Here is a 16008-nt window from a genome sequence, read left to right on the forward strand (position 1 = left end):
GAGATGATTGATAACTTACAAAAACATTTAGAGGTAAGATCATCTTTTTTGATTAAGCCCACAAAGAAAGTTAACATTGGAATAGAGAAAGAGCCAAGAATAATTCATATGGCACATTCATTGACCCTTGAGGAAAGAAGTGAATTTATTCACTACTTCACATATATGAAATTAAATTTTACATGGTCCTACACTGACATGCCAGCATTAGATCCAAATATCTCAACATTTCTCTAGATTCCAAGCTAGTTAAACATAAACTTAGGAAAATGCAACCTCATATAACATTATTCGTCAAAATAGAACTAGAGAAATATCTTAGTAACAACTTCATCTAGCCATTGGCCTATGCATCATGGATATCAAACATTGTACCTATTTCAAAGAAAGATGGTAGAATACATATATGAATTGACTTCCGTGATGTCAATAAAGCATGTCTCAAAGATGATTTTTCCCTTCCAAATATATTCAACATAGTTGTGGACTTGACAACGGGGCATTCTATGTTCTCACTTATGGATGGTTTTTTGGGTTATAACCAGATAAGAATAACACCCGAGGAATAAGAAAAAATAGCCTTTACATGGGCACGGGGCATGTTCTATTGGAATGTCACACCCTTTGGACTCAAGAATGTAGGGGCCACATATCAAAGGGCTAGGACTACCATTTTCCATGACATGATGCTTACCTTTATGGAAGGCTTTGAAGATGACCTTCTTGCCAAATCCCACACATGTCAATACCATTTTTCAATTATGGATAAGATATTCGCATGTGTGGAAGCCTTCAAAGTTAGGCTCAATTCCAAGGAATGCACCTTTGGCATACAATCAAGAAAGCTCTTAGGGTACATTGTCTCTGCCAAAGGAATTGAGGTTGATCCTGAAAAAGTAAAAGCCATTATCAACATGCAACCTCTTAAGAACTTGAGCCAACTACACTCTCTCTAGGGAAGATTTTAGTCGATTCACAACTTCTTATCTTAGCTAGTAGAAAAGTGTGTGCCTTTTACTCATCTCCTTTACAAGAAAATAGTTTTTAAATGGGATAGTTAGTGTTAGATGACCTTTGATCTTCTCAAAAACTACCTGATGAATCTACCTATGTTGGTGCCTCTGATGCCGCATAAACCCTTGTTGTTGTATATTCTCTAATAGAAAAATAAATAGGAGCCCTCTTGGCACAAGAAAACTATCAAGGCAACAGAAGAGCTATCTACTACATCAGTCACACCTAGGTCAATTATGAGCTAAATTACACTTTCATTGAAAAGACTTGTCTAGCAGTAGTTTTTGCTTCCCAAAAAATATGTAACTATCTTCTAACACACAAATTCAAGCTCATATCCAAAATTCACCCTCTCAAATATATTCTTAGAAAGACAACATTAATAGGAAAACCAGCTAAATGGGTGATGATCATGAGTGAATTTAATATTGAGTACATTAATAGAAAAGCTATAAAAAGACAAGCTATTGTAGATCAATTGGTAGATGCAACTATAGACAGTTCAAACCCTAACCTAGCCAACTTTCTAGACAAGTACATCCTTCAAACCAAGATGGTCACATGGAAGTTCTACTTTGATGGTTCTTATACACATCATGGTTCATGTGCTAGCATATTGTTCATCATGGTTCTAGGCGTCACCATCCCCAAGTCTTACAAACTTCTCTTCCCATGCATAAACAATATGGTGGAATATGAAGCATTAGTTTTGGATCTCAAGTTAGCTTTAGAATGGAAGTTCACAATACTTGAAATCTACAAGGATTCTCAACCGATCATTAATCAAGTTATAGACACGTATCAAACTAATGACATATGAGAAATTGTTACCTTACAAGTACATGGTTGATACACTTAAAGCATGCTTTATTCACATTACTTTTGAAAAAATTCCCAAAGAAAAGAATAGGGCAGCAGATGCCATGGCTACCCTAGCTTCCTTGCTTTAGTTACTGGATCAACATGAGTGATATGAGTTCTTAGTAGAAGAGGTGGTTAAACCTGCATTTACTCAACCTGAATCCCATATTATTTGTCATTTAAACACCCAATACTCCCCTTCATATACCACCTATCTCCATGATAATATTATCCCTTCTAACCTCTCAGGAAACCAAAAATGTAACTTCATCCAATAGACCTCACGTTACAATTTGGTGGCTAATATGTTATATAGGAAAGGTCTTGGCAGTACTTTATTTAGATGTATTGAAAAGGATGAGTCTATGGTTACCTTGCAAGAAGTTCATGTAGGTATTTTTGGGTCACATTCTAGTGGATACACATTAGCAAAGAAAATTCTTAGAATGGGCTATTTTTGGCCAACCATGGAAAATGATTCTATCAACTATGTAAAAACTTGTAAAAGGTGTCAAATCTATGGAAATCTTATTCATGTACCAGCACAAGAACTCAACCCTTTGGCCACACCATGGCCTTTTTATTAGTGGGGTTTTGATTTGATTGGGGAAATCCACCCACCTTCTTCTGGTGGACAGAAATGGATCATCATAACAACTAAATATTTCACTGAGTGGGTCAAAGCAACATGACTTGTGGACTCCACCAAAAAAAAAATCTCTTCATTCATGCTAAACCATATCATTTGTCAGTTTGCCATATCTCATGCCATATTAACGGATAATGCCTTGTATTTCAAAAACCAAATAGTTGACGAATTATGTTAAATTTTTCACATTATCCACCATTATTCCTTGTCAATTTATTATCCCCAAGGCAATGGCCAAGAAGAGGCCACCAATAAAAACATCATAAACATCCTTAAGAGAACTATCAATGATACTGGTAGAGATTAACATTTACAGCTAAACCCTACCCTATGGGCCTACAGGACAAGTTTTCAAATGCCTATGGGTGCAACACCCTTCTCTCTAGTCTATGTTAGTGAAGAAATACTCCCTTTAAAGGTTGAAATCCCATATTTGAGAGTCACCCTCTGTGATATCTATTAAACTTGTATTTTTCTTCATCCTTAAAGTCAATTGTTTAATTCTTGGGAGTGCCTAGGTTGAAGTTGAAGTTGAACCTTTGAGTTAATTCAAGTTCAAGTTCAAGTTCTGTCACTAGCGCAAAATGTTAAAAGCAAGAAAAATATTCTCCTATTCATTAGCCTTCCTATTCACATATAGGAAAGTTGAAGTTGAAGTTAAACCTTCAGGTCAGTCCAAGCTCAACTTCAAGTTCAAAATTGGGCCAACAAGTTCAAAGTCAAAGTTCTACATTTTGGCATGCAAGATGAAATTTAGATCTTTGAGGTTCAAGCTCTGTCACAAGCAATAAATGTTAAAAGTAGATGGTCAGCCTCTATTCATTTGATCTATCTATTCACATATGCCAGAGTGGAACGTGAACCTTGAATCACAAATTTCAAGTTCGAGTTCAAAGTGTGAAAGGTTACTTTGTTATGCATAAAATACAAAGCAAATGTGATGTTATAAGTTGCTTGAAAGTCCAAGATCTAAGGCCAGAAGATGGTGGTGGATAATGAGATGTACAACAAGGAAAATCCAACATGTGATTCATGTGTAGGGATTGGTGTATATATTATTATAGTTTTAATACAGCCTGTAACCATAGATTTCTATCAACATAAAAAATAACAGTCACAATGTAGGGGGCATAAATTTTAGCTGCACTATTGGATCTTTTTGAATTTTGGATATATTGTTCAAAATCAAGCTTTCTAAATCTTCACTAGAGAGATCTTCAAAATTTGGTCAATGGAAAAAGTTATAATGGACTATATGTGGGTCTATTAGCATACTAGCAAATACAAATGTGCTGCAGTCAGAAAAATAGTCATGTTGCGAGGGCCACAACTTTTAATCCGATTATTAGATTGAGCTAAATTTAGGATATATTTGGGGAAACCTAATTATCTAATTTCTCTCCAAGAAATTTCTAAAAGTTCTTCATGGATCAAAATTTATGACTATTTAAGTGTAGTAGTATACAAATTACCAATGACAATCACACGATCATGATAGCAATTTGTTACTAGCATATGCCTCCTGTCCAAGAATGCACATGGGATTCATTTTAAATTTGTTAAATATATTTGTTCTAATCTATGAAACTTTAAAATGGATCAACTATTAAATATTCTAAAGTGATAAAAAGAAGATTATTCATGAGAATGATTAAAATGATTTTCAAGAAACAGTTACCAGAACCGAAATGCAAGTGAAAAATGTTATTTATTGTGAACATTTCTACACAATTGGGGTTCTTCTCTTCACCAAAATTTTTGTAGCTACATTGAGTGAGAGAATACATTTTTATGGGCAGTGATTGTAACATGGAGGAGTAATAGAAATTTTATTTTTATTTTTCTTCAACTTGACTGTATTGATAGAGATAAAATGATATTGTTGTTGTTTTGTTATGCATCTGAAATAATAGAGAGTTTCATATATCAGATTCTAAAGTCTAAATACAATTTTCTTGGATAGAAAATGGTTATATAGTCATTTCTTTCATGTTTTAGGTGCAGTTCTGCATTATCATAAATAGTCAATAGAATAACATAATTTTTCTTTACACTTCCCTTGTGATGTGAAAGATTGGATAGATGGTCTTGTGGCTATTTGCTCATTTTCCTTTCCTCATTGCCTAGTTTATAAATCTTATAATCACATTTCTCCCATAGTGATGGAAAAATGCTAGAAAGCCTTTATGTCTTTTGGTAAAAGACATAACCAGCTATTAAAATTCTTTGAATATCTTTCTAAGAGGGAGCTATACCTCTCAATTCAAAGGAAAGCTATCAATCTCATGATAGTATTTCCAACTATTAGTATTTCTAACTATTAGTGGTAGTTTTCCTTCTATTTGGGAATTTTGAGTCATTCATTGTATTTAATTTGGAAGGACAAATCTGTTTACTAACAATATTCTATCAGATGAAGACTATAGAGTGGCCCATTTAGAATAGCTAGAACTCTTAGAAGAACATCAGCTTACAATGGACAAACATCTTAAAGTGTATCAGAATAGGTTGTTCAGACACTACAACAAAAAGGTCAAACCCCATGTCTTTCAAATTGGAGATTTAGTCCTCTAGGAAAACCCTAAGAATCAGGTAGCTAGGGAGAATAAAGGAAAATGGGAGGCCAATTGGATTGGTCCTTATATTATCACAAAATCCTTTGGGACTGATACTTACAAATTTTCAAATTATGACAACGAAGCACTAGCAGAACCCACCAACAACATCCATCTCAAGCAGTTCCATGTCTAAAGATTTGAGGAAGCACCTCACTACTAAAAAAATTAAAAAAATCAAATAACCAAAAAATAAAAAAACCAAAAACATTCAAAAAAAAAAAATGGTACAAAAGGAATGAGCAATACTATCTTTAGTATAAAAGGAATGAGAGATAACACCTTTGGACTTCCCTAAATAATACAAGTCCTTCAATGTGAAAACACAAGAGGACATGGCTCAAAAAACATTCTCTAAGCCATATTTTTCTTGTTTGTGGCCTTTTCACTTCATTTTGCCACTAGAAAAGTTGAGTTAATTTTACACATACTCAATTGAGAAACACTTGTGGGTTACAGTTTAGAGATTTCTTGGCATTAGAAATAATTCGCAGTAACAATAGCCAACAAAACAACAACAAAGGGAAGATAGACAAGTCGAAGGAAACATGGAGTCTAATTATGTTCTTAGATATTTTAGGCATGAATTCTAGGAAACTCAATGCACATCTCAAATATCTACCACAATCAATACATCCCAACATCCATTTTAGCCTTCATAAAATCCATTTGAAGTTTCAAAATTCTTATTTGCCTCCATTGTCTCACACATAGCTCTCCGAGTCCACTTTTAGCCTTCGCAACCCACTTTTGGTCTCCTCAACTCTTTATGTGTTCCAAAAGTCCCTAGTGATCTCCATATTCCAACAAATCTCACTCACATCCTCCTTTTATTACCATTAGATCAAAAATCATGAAAAAAAAATAATAATTTTTTTTCCAAAAATTATCAAAAAAATTCAAAAATTATAAAAAGTGGCAAAAACATTAAAAAATAATAAAAAATTGTCAAAAAATTCAAAAATTATAAAAAATGGTCAAAAAATTTCAAAACTTGTACAAAATTATAAAAAAACATTTAAAACGATAAAAAAAAATCCTCAAAACTAGTCAAAACATCTCACCACTAGTAAATTTGAACTCAAATTTTGACGAATTTTGGTTGAAATTTCAACCCAAGTTGGTCAAAATTTTGACCAAGTAGTTCATGGTAATTTTTCTCATCAAAATTTTGACCAACTTGTAGTTGGTTGAAATTTTGACCAATACATTCGTCGAAAATTTTTAATTTTTGCTAGCTCTGATTTGTCATTGTTGGTTGAAATTTCCACCAATGTTTGAATGAATTTTTAAAGAATTGGTGGAAATTTTGACCAATTCTTGGTAGAAAACTATCAAGAATTGGTCGAAATTTCCACTAATGTTTGGTCGATTTTTGTAAATAATTAGTAGAAATTTCGACCAAGTCTCGGTAGAAAACTATCAAGAATGGGTCGAAATTGTTAGAATCTGATAAGATTAATAACCTAGAAAACTAGTGCAAAGAGGAAATATCTAAACTATGAATGTAGATGATACAAAATCAAAATAGCATCATAGAGTTAGTCTCCAAGAGAGTAATGCAAATGATGGAAGCAAAATAGCATTAAGAGGATGCAAAAACAAGAGATACAAATACAAGCCAGGTAGCATGCTTATATAGGCTAGGAAGAGGGAGGAGGTGGCAACACCAACCAATGAGGAGCAACCATCTATCGGACTAAAGATAGCAAAGTATCTTCCCAAGATAGCTAATGGATGCTCACATGTAGGAAGGTGACACCTCACAACGATTCACCTAATAAGACATGCTTTATTAACCTAAGCAAGATTATTAAAAGTGTAGGAAAAACCTAGCAAAATAGGAAAAATAAAAAAACTACACTAACACCCCCCATAAGCGAAGCTTAGGTGGATGCTAACCTAGCAAAGCTATGAAAGTAGGAAAATGGGTCCTGGCAACAAGGCCTGATCAGGTACCCAATACAAGAAAAAGAACTAGATGAAGGAAACTAAGCCTCCAATCTAGGAAATGTCCCAAAGAGAGGAACAAAAAAGAGAGCATGAAGCATCTCCGAAGCATGAAGTTGCAAACACTGTCAGAAGAAACTGCTGGAACCCCCATTGAAATAGTGCATGGCCAGGTAGAGAAGACAAAGTCTGAAGAGCTGATCAATCGAAGAGGTGACCTCCAAAGGTAGGAATGAATGAGTGTCTATATAGTAGATGAACCATCTCACCGAAATGCATAGGTGCCTAGCCATTGCATCCGCCTAGTACATAGGAACAAAAACTGAATACGTAGATCACTCAACTGAACCAAACAAGAAATAGAGCCAACAGGTGAACCCCCCCATAATGTTGAACAGGGAGAGGGGTGATAGGAACACTAAAATGCAATGCCAAAAACATCTGCAAGAAGAAGAATCAGGAACACCAATAGTGCAATAGAAGTACAAGCACAGGATAAAGGGCGATGTCACCGAAACACTGCATGGGCTAATGTCATGGAAGAAAAATTCACTTGACAAAGGTGGATGAGCACAAAATGGCAAAGTTCATAACAAGAATCATCAAAATCGGAGTCCATATGAGCAAGAATGAGACATTTGAAAATTGCGTTCAAATCTGTGATTGCTAACGGAGAGGGGTATGGCTGTAGCTTTGCATGCTCGATTCTGAAAAATATATAGCTTGCATGCAAAATCTAAAAGATACCCAGATGGTTTTTTGAGGCTGTGAACAAAACCCGCATTTTTCTTGTCGATGTACAGAAGATGTTGATGTAGTGTAAATTAGACGCCTTTAACAGTAAAAAATGGCTCCAAAAATTAAAAAATGACCCCAGCAACCAAAATATGACATGCAAATGCTGGATCAGCTTCCTAAGTCCATCAATGGCATGCTGGAACCTACAATACTGATTGAAGACTCCAAATATGCAAGTTGGTTGTCAGATTTGAGATTGAAACCCCAGAGAAAAACTATTTTTGTCAAAACTTTTCTGATTCTCAAGATCATCCAAAGATGCAAGAGAAGAGCATACTTCGTTTTTCAAAAAACTACAATAAAGTTTATTAGCCCTCCCTGAATCTCTCAAATAAGGAAACTAAAATCTACTCTTGCACATAGAAAAACTCTGATACCATGTTAGAATCTGATAAGATTAATAACCCAGAAAACTAGTGCAAAGAGTAAATATCTAAACTATGAATCCAGATGATACAAAATCAAAATAGCATCATAGAGTTAGTCTCCAAGAGAGTAATGCAAATGCTGGAAGCAAAATAGCATTAAGAAGATGCAAAAACAAGAGATACAAATACAAGCCAGGTAGCATGCTTATATAGGCTAGGAAGAGGGAGGAGGTGGCAACACCAACCAATGAGGAGCAACCATCTATCAGACTAAAGATAGCAAAGTATCTTTCCAAGATAGCTAATGGATGCTCACATGTAGGAAGGTGACACCTCACAACCATTCACCTAATAAGAAATGCTTTATTAACCTAAGTGAGATTATTAAAAGTGTAGGAAAAACCTAGAAAAATAGGAAAAATAAAAAACTACACTAACAGAAATTTCCACCAATGTTTGATCAATTTTTTTATTATGTTGTATCAAGCAATTGTTTCTTATCTAAGCCATCAGATAATGGAATGGACGCTTTACAATCATAGGACACCTTTGAGAAGAAAAATTCTCCCACTCCAACTTTATCTTTGCAGAGATTTAAAAGGTTGCAAATTAAATGGCTTAGATAAGAAACAATCGCTTGATATATCATGGAACAAATTGACATTTATGCATAAAGAGACAAATCAGAAACATATCAAACTTCTTCCCATCCTAAATTTGATTCTATTATTCTAAAAGCATTATTGATATTACTAAAATTAATGTAATAGATATAATTGTTTATATAAATTTATCTCCATTATCTGAAGTAGTCCAGATATAAGGTTTATATAACTGATATTTGTTTGATCTAGATAACATCCACCAATTGTAAATAGTTAACCTCTCATATGGGAGGCTTGGGTTCAAGTCTCCTCGAACTTAACACATAATAATAATTAATTTTAACAAATAATAAAATAATGAATAAACTAGACTTCAACCCATTACCTATAAAAAAAATTGGTCATATTATGACAAGTGAGGATATAGGGCAAGTCCTGAAGTTATTCAATTGTTTTACCTACCTCCCTATCTGCCTAAATCATAAAATAATTAAAAGGATGCATAGTTATGGCTACAACAAGTTGGCAATAAAGAAAGTGTATTAAGATTTGATGATGTTGAAATTCTTATTACTATGGTAAACAAATTCAACTGTGAAAAATCTGCTTTTTTTACTAGATTTTTTGTGGTTTTACAGAAATGGAGATGAAGATCATGAAGAACAATTGCTATTTTTTTGTAAAAATCTGCTGTTTTTCACACAATCCAAAAATAGTATGACTATCAGGGAAATTTCTAAATTCTCTCCTAAATTGGTTTTTGTGCTACGACAATCAGGGGCATCATAACTAGAAACTTAAGGAGTTTTGGCTTCCATACAAGACATGTTGTTGGTAAAGCATATATACATGCTTCAAACTCAGTGAAATGAGAAAATCATAAGTACCACTGAGAATCAACATGTTATACACAAATACAAATATAGCTATAAAAAAATGAAAATATAAAAAAGCAACCTCCCAGGATGTCATAAGATCATAACTCTTGCTATTATTTTCCATTTTGTTCAACAAATTGAACCCAAATAATGTTGGGCAACCTTCACTAATCATGACTCATTGTACAGGAGGAAAAAAGTCAATCAAAATATAATCCTACTTATTTCCACAAAAGATGGCATGTAGAAATAAACATATAAACCTAGATCAGTTAGTCCACAAAATTATTTAATCATAGGTTACTATCTATGCATGTTGTAATCAAGAATATCAACTAGAGAAACATAACCATGAGTTCATGACTTCTACAATTAGCTCTGTACGTCTAGGCATTATTGGTTTTCCTGCAAGTATCTCAGCAAGGATGCAACTTGCACTCTAGAGATCAACACCTACACCATAATTTGTAGCACCTAACAAAAGTTTTGGAGGATGATACAAAAGTGTAACCACTCGACTAGTCATAGGCTGCTTGTGATTAGGATTTTAAAATGCTACAAGTCCAGAATCGAATCACAAACTGCATTGGGTATCCTCCTCTCTTTGCCATACCTATTATGCATATTTCACAATTATGTAGGGCTTTATGGAGGCATGATAATTAAAACTCAATAACTAGATAAAAATCTTCTTTGATTAAAATTTAAGATTTAGATAGAAAATCATTTTATTCTCTTACATGATCCTATCAGACACATTCTATCATTAAGTGTAATTTTTTTGAGAATACACTACTCTATGGGAATGCAAAAAAATGTAACAAATACAAAAAACATTTCCAACCACTTGCACGGTAGTCATCACAAACCAAGTTATTAAAAAATCTATATTCAGATAGTATTCAATTTATTTGCTAGTAGAAAAGTGACATCCCAATTAGCTTTCATTCAAATTTATTAAAAAGGTGATTTCTCAAGGGCCCTAGATGTGATAAAAATAATTTTATTATTATTTAACTTTGAAACATTAAACTCGTGGGTTCTAACTATTTCTTCTAAACTCACAAATTAACTATTGAAAGCAGATTAACTCATAGAAGGAATTAAATGTATCATCTTTGGTCATACCAGTCAATTTAAGTGTTCAATCTCAGCTTCAAGATGCCTTGATGCAGTTTCAGCTACATTTTCTCTTCTCAAGGCACCCATCAAGGTAGCTTCCAATGACTTCAACAATAGAATATGAGTCCAAAAAAAATTATATTAGACTTCAACGAAAATGATCCTTTTTCACTTATTTTCTGTATAAGTATACATATGTCAAGCGCTTATAAAAGTTACATCTATGATGAGGGAAAAACTAGACACAAACCATAATGATGGACTAATATTTGCTATAATTTTTGTTTTAGAGTTGCCACCAAGTGAATCTTGTAAAAAAAAAGGAGTAGCTTGCATTACAATTAGACTGAAAAATGAGAAAAGGAAAAGCTTGCTTCACTTCAATTTGTCCCAAAAAATGAAATAAGAAAATAAGGAAATAGGAAAGCAAGGGAGTAGCTCAAATCCATCAACATGAATTTTATCACCTGAAGCAGAAATGCTAGCCTAAAATCTCTGTATGGAACATGGCATTGGTTCCCATTAGCCACATATACTAGAATCATAATCACAAGGCTACACATGTAGGGAAAAAATGCATAAATGAACTTGGGATTATATCATGGTTGTTATTAAAACATATAATGCAATTAACTATGTGTGGTGAGTGAGTGACAAGTGTGTGTGTGTGTGTGTGTGTGTGAGAGAGAGAGAGAGAGAGAGAGAGAGAGAGAGAGAGAGAGAGAGAGAGAGAGAGAGAGAGAGAGTTAATATAGTTCATATTTTGGAACTCTTGTTTATCATTAGAGTTTAATTCAGTCATGCTTATCATTCATTTATGCCATTAATAAATGTTGATACTCTTCAGCTAAACATCTGAAGATGTAGATGCATTGACTTGGATTTGTTCAATAAATTAAACTACAGTTTCCCATATACCATCAAGGTATTTGGAACTGCATCATTAGCAAGATCCAAAAATCCTTTTAATGCCAACAATTTTCAAAAGATGTAGATTCATTAACTTGGTAATGCTCAATAAATTGAGCTACGGTTTCCCATATACCATCAAGATTTTCATTCCCTGCTATTTCATTCAAGTTCCTTGTAAAAAAATTGTATTAAAATACATACACAAAAAAGAATACTGAAACTAGCATAGTTAAATTTGATGGCTTTGTGTATCATCCAATGTAAATTGACCAAATGGTCTTTGGTATTCACTAACAAGAGTATTCCAATAAAAGTCTCCCTTGATAGATTAAATACTAAAAATATGTTTCAGATCACATCCATCTTTCTAATTGCATCAGTGTGTGAATTGTTGCACAATTTTTGTTAGCCTTCAGTAAAATGGTTGACTACTTTTTCATGTGTGTATTTGAGTTGTACCTACTCTCACAACCTATGGAAAACAACTCTAGTCATAAATACCAAGACTTAGCAAGACACAAGTTCCTACTGTAGCCAACTCTTTTTCATTTGGTGGGGATGAGTTTAGCTTACCTACAAATTCTCAATAAATTGAGCTATAGTTGCTCATATATCATTTAGATCTTACATTTATGCTATTCTATTTAAGTCTGAAAAATATTATCTTAGAACAAATATACAAAAAAAAAAAAATTCAAACTTGTTAAGTTAAATTTGATGTTTCTAGATATCATTTATCTCAAACTGACAAAATGGCATCCAGTAATAGCAATATTTTCTATAGGATTCTCCTGGGATAGATCATTAATAAAAAATAAGTTCCATATCACATCAAGGTCTTTTTAATTACACCATTATGGATACTATGTGAACTATTTCACAAACTTCATTATCATCTAGTAAAATTGACATTGGCTACTTTTCCATGCTAGTACCTGAATTGCACATGCTCCCATAAACTAGGAATAACACCACTAGTCATAAATATTTTCATCTGAATCTACTTTGATACAAACCATACATCTAATCCTGAATAGAGTTCCTTTGCTCATGATTTCTAAGCTTCTAAAGACCCTAACACTTGTAGTTCAAGGTTTGAAATATAGAAGTTTAAATGAGAAAAGGTATTGCTTGTGAATGAGAACCTATTGCATTTTTACATCATATCTAGACTTAGTAAAACCTTTCTATTGCCACCTCTTTTTGTTTGCTATAGGTGTGTTTACTTGCAAATGCTTAATAAAGTGAGCTATAGTTTCTCATATACCATCTAGATCTTCCATCCTTTCTATTCCATTAGTCTCTATGAAACATAATCCTAAAACAAAATATACATTAAAAAAAATAATTGAAAGCTGTAAAGTTAAATTTGATGTCCCTGGTAATCACTTATCTCAAACTAAACAAATAGTGTCTAGTAATATCTGCTATAGAACTCTTCCCTGATAGATGAATTACTTAAAAAGAAGTTTCAAATTGCATCAAGGTATTTGGAATTGAATCATCAACAAGATCCAACAATCCTTTTATTGCTAGCTCTTTTCAAAAGATCTAGATGCATTGACTTGGAAATGTTCAATAAATTGAGCTACAGTTGCCCATATATCATCAAGATCTTCATTCCCTGCTATTTCATTCAAGTCTTCCCTGCAAAACAATTATCTTAAAATACACACACAATAAAGAATAATAAAATTGGCATAGTTAAATTTGATGTCTTTCAGTATTATTCATTGTAAATTGACCAAATGGTATCCACTAATACGATGTTCAAATAAAAGTTTCCCTTGATATATTAAATACTAAAAATATGTTCCTGATCACATCCATCTTTCAAATTGCATCAGTGTATGAATTGTTGCACAATTTTTGTTATCCTTTAGTAAAATATATCTTGACTAGTTTTTCATTTGTGTATATGAGTTGCACTTGCTCTGACAAACTATTAAAAACACCGTTAGTAATAAATATCTTCATCCAACCTATTCTTCTTCCAAACCAATCTATGATCCTACATCAATTGCCTTTGTCGATGGTTTTTTAGCTTGTACAAACTCATATTTTAGCAAACCAAACTTGGGAGGTATGAATACTTTAATAAAAATGTCCATCAACATTCTCATCATACAAAATCCCTAAGGTTAAAGCTGCATTGACCTTGCAACTGTAGCTCTAGAATTGAAAAGTTTAAATGAGTAAATGTAATGCTTGTGAATGAGAAATTATTGCATTTATGATATTTTACATCCTATCCAAGCTTAGCAAGATCCAACAATCCTATTGAGTTTCATTTCATTTGCAGTCAATCTGTCTACCTAGACATGTTAATAAATTGAGCTCTAGTAGTTCATGTACCATCTAGATCTTTGATTCTTGCTATTCCATTGAAGTCTTTGCAAAACAATTATCTTAAAAAAAATATAGAGAAATAGATATAGAAACCTACAATCTTAAGTTTGATGTCTTTGGATCTCATTTATCTCAAACTAACTGCATTGTATTGAGTAATAGCAAAGTTTGCTCTAAAATCCATCCCTAATAGATAAATTATTAAAAAAATGTTCCAAATCACATCAAAGTCTTTGGAACCACATCATTATGGCCAATGTGTGAACATTTTCCTATTAGAAATACAAAACCAAATACATCAGTTAGACTTGTACAAAGTTGCATAGCTACCAAGTAGCTAGTTCCAAGGAGTTAATGCTAGATTCTGACTATGAATACGAAACACATATGTTTCTTAAAAGGAATATAATAGGTTACCAATATTAGTAATTTAAAGCTATTTATTCTCTAATGAATAACCCACATAATACCTAAGAAAACTAAATTCGAACAAAATATATTTTTGAATAGTATGGCTCATTTAGCTGCAAACTTAAAGTTGGTTTAGCACTTCTTTTGGAGGATCAACTAAAAATATTGAAGGAACCCTAAATATAATTGGGACAGTGAAAGGTCATCAAAAAAGAAATGTTAACAACACTCTTTTAACATGAAATGTAAGCACAAGGATATAGAAAATCCATTGTATGTAGCAGAAGCATATTGATACAACTACATGAGTTAACTAAAATCATGGAGAGTCATGACCCCCATAGAGTCATGCCTCTTCAATGGCATGACCAACTATCCATTAGTTAAGATAAACTAATTATAAGTAATGAGCCCAATCTCAATACAAGTAATGAGTCCAATAACAATACATGTAATGAGCCTGATAACATTAATATGCCAATACAAACAACAATTGCTTTATTGCTTTAATATGCAGTTGATCATACTACTGATAGGAAATGCATTGCAAACATATATATTATTTCAAACACACATACACACACACACCCATATGCGCACACACACACACACACACACACACACACACACACACACACACACACACACACACATGTTTTAATAAGAAGCAATGATAGTTTGTCTCCAAATATTTCACTACGATTGTCCCATGGAAGTGGAGACCACCTTCCATTAGTGATATTGGTTTCATGTCTCTATGCCCAGCCAAACTTGTTTCTGTTATTCACATTTGTAGTTGAGGATGGTACAAATCCATTCTTTTGTGGTGATGTTAAAGGAGGTAACTCTGAATCATCATCCTTTGCACAACCCTTCCCTTTGGTTTTAGTGGGAGTTCCATCAAATTTTCAAGAACTAGAGAAATTCTCTGTACAAAGACCTGCAAGTTTCTGTTGCTATTCAAAAATTAGGCAAAGGGGTGCCCTCATAGAACCATCCATTTTTGTTGAAGGAAAATTAGAATCAGATGGCTTTTTTAAGCCATTCTCAATTTCTTCCTGTGGAGTATGTTTCTGAGCAGTGATATGAAGAATCCTTAGAGGACATTTCATGTAGCATGTTGTTTTTCACCCACAGAATCATCCATTTTAGCTAGTAATATAAAGCACTCTTTCAATATTGGATAATGAGATATAAATTGTTCTACAGTTCTTGAGCAAAGAAAAAACCAATGAAACAAGATAGATAATAATTCTGAAAGGGTACGACAACCTTTATAATTTTTCAAAACCTAGAATAATGAACTTAAGGGAACCCTTTAAAAATTGGGACATCATGCAATATCACATTGATGGAGGTACTCTCTACTACCACTGACAAAGGTATGCTATGATACCACTTGATGGGGACACAACCCAAGCACAAAATGGACACAACAGGAAAGGGACAATTTTATTAACTTTGTAAATAAGCTAA

This window comes from Cupressus sempervirens, chromosome 10 (assembly GCF_028749045.1).
Source record: "Cupressus sempervirens isolate cs-2001-9-10 chromosome 10, ASM2874904v1, whole genome shotgun sequence".
In the NCBI taxonomy this organism is placed as follows: Eukaryota; Viridiplantae; Streptophyta; class Pinopsida; order Cupressales; family Cupressaceae; genus Cupressus; species Cupressus sempervirens.